Here is a 7,417-nt window from a genome sequence, read left to right on the forward strand (position 1 = left end):
CTTCTGTATCCATGACATCTTCATCAATTTGAATAGTGTCAGCTAGGTCTTGCTTGGTAGCATCAGGACCATGCTCGGTGACATTAGGATCTTGTTCGGTGACATCAACAATTTCAACTTTAGATTGTTCACCGACATCCTTAGTTTTGAAGATTTCCCGCCATTTTTCTTTTGTCTCATTCTCTACATCAATATATAGTCCATTCATCAGTTTTAAGGCTCTTTGTTTGACAAGAAATTTTGAATTGTAGGTTGTCAAGTGTTCCTTTATTTCTGCTACAGACATATCAGGAAATAGATGGACTAAACTTCTTTCTCTAATTTGTTTCTCTGAGTCCATTGCATATTTCCACCTATTATCAATATGCAAGTAAAGTTCATTTGGAAGTGACTTTACTAGTTCTAATGGAGCTAGCCGAAACTTTAGAAGTGTACAAATAACAACTTCTTCAATTTGTCTCTTCTCATCATTATTCCTAGTCTCATACTTGACATATCTAAATCCTACAAATCCACCATATTCTTTTAGATCGGCATAGAAGTTTTCAACACTATGAATATTTACCTTCTTGCTTTTTACAATCTAGAATTTGTTTGCATCATTGGATTCTGTATCACTCAACTCTTTTGCCAGAATGAGTCTTCGAGTAGATTTCTTGTAGGTCTTGGTTACCTTGGGAGTAGTAACACTCTTTTGTCTCTTACTTGGTGATGCAGCTGATGCTCTAGTGTTAGGTCTCTTTGTTGGTGGAGTCGGTAGGGCCTTTGAAGTGTCTAGTTTCTTTCTTTTCAACACTTTACCCTTAGGCAATTTGGTGCTCAATGTTATTGCTGCCTCTTGAGCTTCTGATTCCTCTTCGGTGATGGCAAGAGTGCCTTTGACAGGTGTAGAAGAAGATTCTTCTCTGAATTTCTCAGATAAAACCTTTATCATCTTTGTAGCCTTGGGTACTACAATGCTCATTTTACCTTTTCCTTAACTTCTTCATAAGTTCCATACCTTAGCTCAGTAGCATGCCTTGGTAATGTGAGATATGCATCAATTTGCTATTGTGTGATATCAAAGTCAATCTTGTAACCCATTGGTGGCAAAGATTGAGTCCTCGGTTCCACAACATTCACATAACTGTAATCAGTATCTACCTCAAAGCATATATCATCTTTATATTTCTCTATCAGTTGGGGTGGAATCTGGTACCTATTGTGCATCTTTTCTTGAAATTTGCTGAAGTAGTCATCCATTATATCATTGAAATTATCTCCCAATTTCTTCATAAATTCATTAATTTGATGGGTGATTGGTCGGTGTAGCTCCCAAACTACTTTACCGAGTGATGGAAAGAATTTCTCAAAGTAGAAAAACATGCATACAAGAATTGAACCAAACTTCAGTGTATTTGTCGAGTTGTTCTTCTTTGGCTTCCTTATTGTGTTCAAATTCTCAAACAAGTTCTTCAATAACACTTCACATAAGTCAACTTTCATTCCCTTTTTCATAATTTTATAGGCTAAGTCAATTGCGGCACATGGTACACTATTTTCCCTTGCTGATTGGAAGAAATAGTAACTGATTACTCTAATGACAAACTTAAGTTCTGCATCAGTGACATTGTTCAATTTTAGTCCTCTGTAATTAGATTCTACCCCAGTTAAACTGATTAACTCCTTCTATGATATCATCTTCTGAGCTTGTGCATGATCATAGATGGGATAACCGGTGATCACATGAATGATTTCCTTGGTGATTTTGAATGGTTGCTCTTCTAGCCACATGAAATCATCATGAACTCTGCTCAAAACAAATTTAACCCATTGGGGCTTGAACACACAAGGGTAGGTTAGGGCTTCAGTCAATCCCTTAATTCTGATGTGTTCATACTTGCTATTTAATACACCATCGGTACATAATTAATCATATGTGTCTCTAATCTCAACATGACCGAGTTCTTCAACACAACATTTGGTGAAGAATCTAACATCTTCAATTAACAAGACTCGATTCGGGATGAGTGAAAAGGTAGTTTTGTCATCCGGTTTAGAGGCAGCTTAAGGAGTCAAAGTGTATTTCAGTGAGGGTTTCTCCACATCCTTGACAACTATGGGATCTTGGATCTTGGGTGCCATTGTAGATTTCAGGTAAAACTTAGAAAATTATCCTTAGGGTTTGACGATTTACAAACGACAGACGCTTCACACTCGGTAGATAATAGCAATTTGATAAGATCGGTAAACTATCTTGACAGTGTGATGAGATTTGATGTAAATACCTTGGATTCACTTTGAATGAAGTTTGATCACCTTGATTTGCTCTTCTTTGCTCTTTGAAAACTTGGTGAATGTAAATGACCACAAAAATGCTTTTAAATACACAAAATACCTTATCAGGCTCCATGCGGGTTAGGTCAAAACATTAAATGCACTCGGTTAACCGATTTACTCTCCTTTTTTCATTTTAACCGAGTAACCAAATTTCCTTCATTTACCAACTTGACAGGCTTCCTGTATTCACCGACTTGACAGGCTTCCTGTAAAGTACTTTTATAAAATTTCAAACTTACTCATGCATCTTCACTATGCAGATTTAGAACTTTGTACAAAATAGAATAGGAGCTGTTATGATTTTAACCTTTAGAGAATGCAGTCCCTTCATACCTTTTCTGATTAATTTGGAATGGGTGCACCTAACTCAGTAGGTAAGGTGCTTTCTTCATTTGACACAATTTCCTTCTTTCACCAAATCATCTTTAATTTCTCTTTTATTTCTTCAGTGTCTCCTCTAGGTTGATCTCTGCAATCTCCAGCTAAATGTCCAACTTTGTGACAATGAAAACATGCCATACTAGGATTTCTCCATGATCTTCGGTTGTTCATTCCAAACCTTATAAAACAGTTGGCACTAATATGTCCATATCTTCCACAACATTCATACTATATCCTTGTATTCTAATCCCATGGTACTGCTGCATATTGTCTCAATTTGTTCCACTAACTTTTGAGAATCCTGCAAGTCATCAGATAATCTTCTTCTTACTTTTAGAGATTTTTGCATTTGCCTTTGCATGTCTGCAATCACTTGATTAGCATGATCCAACTCTTCTTGTAGATATACAATCCTCCGAGATTGTTTATAGCCTTCCATTGATAAGATCTTTCTCTTTAGGTAGTTAAACCCTTTTCCAAGATTCAAGCTCTGATACCAATTGTTAGGCCCAATATGGAAAGCTAATGTACTGAGAGGGGAGGGGTGAATCAGTACTCCAAAACTTTTCTTGAATAATAACTTTACTATTATGCATAAATAGAATAGTGCAGTAACATAAAATAAAGTTAAAGAAAATAGATAACAATCATACATGATTCACTCCATAACACATATATTTTGGTTACGCAGAAACTCTTGGTTAGAGAGAAAAACTACGGTGGGGATGGCACCCACAACTTCACTACTGCAATAATAAAGAGTGTTTGGTTAGAGCTACATTTTAGCTATTTTTGATAGCTTACCCTATTAGGAGTAACAAGATCAATTAGATCTACCTTGCTAAAGGATTTTACAACATTTATTCTGAATGCTGCACCTGGTTAGAGGCTTTACAATTTATAGACTTGTTTAGAGTCTTTTACCCTATTAAAGGTTTCTCTTTCAACTTCACAATATTACAATAAAATCATTACAAATATCTACAACTTTACATTTGAAATGTTATAGCAGATTCTATGTGCTTAGAATAGATTACCTTGCTTATTGCATACCTCGGTAACCCATATAGTAACTCAGTAAACCCTTCTGTTTACACTGTTCTTTGACTATTCTCTGAAAAACTTTCTCGATGACTTCTGTGTCTTTGTAACAGTCTTCTTACACACACATATACCCTTAACTCATGTTGTATAAATAGATCTCTTAAGACAGTGATCCAATTCATTGCTTCAATCTTACAAACAAGATTCCTTGAATGAATAACTATACAAATTATTTCATTGGTTAGATTGATCTCAAAATCATACACAATCTTCTGGTGCAATTTCCAATGTAATAACGTTTAGATGTGCCTTGATCTTGTAACACGTTTTCATATGCATGTCCAGGTTCAATGTATTTGGTAACATGTTCCACTCAGTGTATATCAACTCGGTGTGTCATCTTTACTACTTGGTAGTCATAAAAAGATACTCGATAGATAGCTCGGTGTATACTGCGTTCTGTGACTACTTTTCTTCTGTAATTGACTAGACTGTGCATACTGACTTCTCTGTGTATACCGACTAGAGTATATAGTATGACTTTGAATATAAAAACTAATGGAAACTTGATAAGTAGTGACACATCAAACCACTACTAACAAAACTAAGAGTCTAAAATATGATAGGGAATAGTGTGAGTTGTCCTAAAATAAAATATTTTATTTTCAATTTCAACTAAAACATAATTACTTAGCCATTTAATGTTATTGATAAGTGTTTAATTTATGAAAGAGATAAATGGTTGGCCACAAGTACATGAGTTACTAAATGCACACAAATAAGTGAATTTGATATTCAAAACTATCTACAATGAATTCAATTCTTGTCCATTAGTCATTTATGTTTGCAATAAGCATCTTTCTTTGTTTTTATTAATCTTTATTCATAGTTATGTGCATATTTCACATTCTATAATTAGGATATCAGTTACTATGGTTGAACACTAGCATGATGTTTGTGTTGTGGTATAGATGCGTGGAAACATAATTATGGGATTGTTATATTATAGAGATCATAAATCTAGATATCGCATATTAGTTCTAGCTCTTCTTGGATTGAGTCTAAAGTTGACATACAGTCATAAAGCCATTATTAGTAGATCTATCCATTTCTAGTAAAGACAATTGAGAAAGTCATTTTGATATTGAGAGTTTCTTATTTGTTTACCTATTGATCATTATTAAGCCATAATGTTTAGGTCTATTTATCTCTCTTGCAAAACCTCTGTAAGTGTCCTAGATTGTCCCTACTACTCACTCTTCAATTCGGAAAAATGGAGTTCTACAGATTTGTTGCACAAGATGGTGTTGAACGTATCAACAAGGCTAGCATGAAAGGCATGTTCAAGCTTCCACTTGTACAACTTACAACAAATGATTTGTTGATAGAAGAAATTCTTGAAATAGGGATACAATCCAAAGACAAGTAAGTAGATACAAACCTCCTCAGTTGAAAGTAAAATCTGTGTATAAAAAGAGTACATTGAATCCCAATCCATAAACACAATAGAGATACTGATGGAGACTTAATTGGATGTAGCATGTCACACCAAAGTTGTTAGAGTATGCTAAGCTAGTACATAATGTTTCATAAAGCCACATTAGAATTTTACCCAGATCATTATCTACCAAAACTAACTATAGTAATCCTTTTGAGGATTAATTTCATGGTGCTAGATCTTCATTTAGTTCCACTTCTTGTTGGAGAAAAGAATAGTTATTTCTTGAGGTAGATGAATATCCCATCAACAAAGGACAAGACCCTTTCTAGAATATAACAAATTCTACTCCAACAAAAGATCATGGGGGTTTCACTAGAGCTATTGAATAAGAGATAGACTTCTACTACTGCATTAAAAGCATTGGCATGTTCTTCATTTATTGATGTAAACTCTCTGTGACACCACCACAACCAACAATGTGAAAAGTTGTTTGCAATGAAAGGATTTTTAGGATTGTCCTTTGAGAAAATAGAATTAAAGTATGGAAGCAGGATCTGCCAGCTCCTAAGGGAAAGACCATGTCAGACAATAATTTCTATTTTCTTGCCTGTGAAGAAAGACCATGTCAGACAATATCAACAAACAACAAAATAAGGAGACAATTTCTAGATTGTGGTCTAACTTGAAAAGAAAAGGTGATGGAAAATGTTATTGTCCGTGCAAAATTTGTAAGGGGTTAAAGACTAGAAGACTTCTAATCAAAACAGTGAAGAAACATTGTAGGCTGCATGGTCACATTGAAGGTGGAAATAATTATCATCCATTGGTAAGGTTTTCATTATATCATTTTGACAATTTATATCATAATAAATCACGTGATGATGAGATCATGATCACGGTTTATTTATGTATATCAATTTTATATAGGTCGAGCACCTCGGAGCACATGGTATGGATCAACATAACCCTGAGAATATGGTTTTTGAAGTGGATGAACATGGAGGTGTGAATATCGAATCTGAAGATAATGATCCCATGGAAGATGACGATCATGAGCCAGAAAACACAATTGAAGATGATGGTACAAATACATTGATCCATGACTCATTTAGTACTCACGCAGCTAATCATGATGATGAAGATGACCTTGATGTTGTTCATGATGTCCCTCTACTTGAGAAGGCATCTAAGGCCCTTTATGAAGGTTCACAGGCAACTCTTCTCTCTGCTGTATTGTTGTTGGTGAACTTGAGGGTTATTAATGGTTTATCCAACATAACAATGTCACGTATGTTAAGGCATGTCATATATGTCATAATAAACTGTGAATCATGGTGTACCATTAATATTCTTCACTATAACAAAATATATTTTGTTGTTGTAGATTGATAGGTGAGTTTTTGTTACCACCATCAAATATTCTACCTCGCTCATACTGAGAATTATTTGCTGTTATGAAATATATTGGAATGGAGTATCAAGCAATAGATGCTTGTCCTAATGATCATATTAAATATCACAAACAACATGAATTTTGAACTGAATGCCCTGAATGTCATATCAGTAGATATCGAACAGATCAAATAACAAAAAGGGTTCCTCACAAGGTTCTTTGCTATATTCCTATTATTCCACGTATGCAACTATTATTCAAGTGCACTAGCTTGGCACAATTTATGGATTACCATGCACGCAATAGAATTCGAGATGACATTATTTGAATGCCTGCGGATGGTTCAACATTTATGGACATAGAGGAAAAGTGGCAGACATTGTCAATCCATTTGGAGAGATGAGATCTGTTTACTCAGTGTGGCCTGTTTTTGTTATCAACAATAACATTCCTCCATGGATGTCAATAAAGAGGGAGCACATAATGTTGGCAATGATTGTTCCAAGTATTTTATCATTTAAATATAGTCATCTAAATTTAATTATAAATATTGTAGTAAAATGGTCATAATAATTATTGTTCATTCGATTAGGTAAGTACCAAGTTAAAGATATGAATGTATATATCGAGCCTCTTATCGATGAGTTGCTGGAGTTATGGAATGGTGTCACTGTGCATGACGTCTCTAGACCAATAGGACAAAGACAATTTCAATTCCATGCGATGCTTCTATGGACAATACATGATGCCCCGGGGCTAACACATTTTTGTGGTATGTTATAGTGTTTAAGCTATGCATGAACATTATAATTCAAAAAATTATCATATTTAATCCAATT

Source organism: Cryptomeria japonica, chromosome 5 (genome assembly GCF_030272615.1).
Source record: "Cryptomeria japonica chromosome 5, Sugi_1.0, whole genome shotgun sequence".
Classification (NCBI taxonomy): Eukaryota; Viridiplantae; Streptophyta; class Pinopsida; order Cupressales; family Cupressaceae; genus Cryptomeria; species Cryptomeria japonica.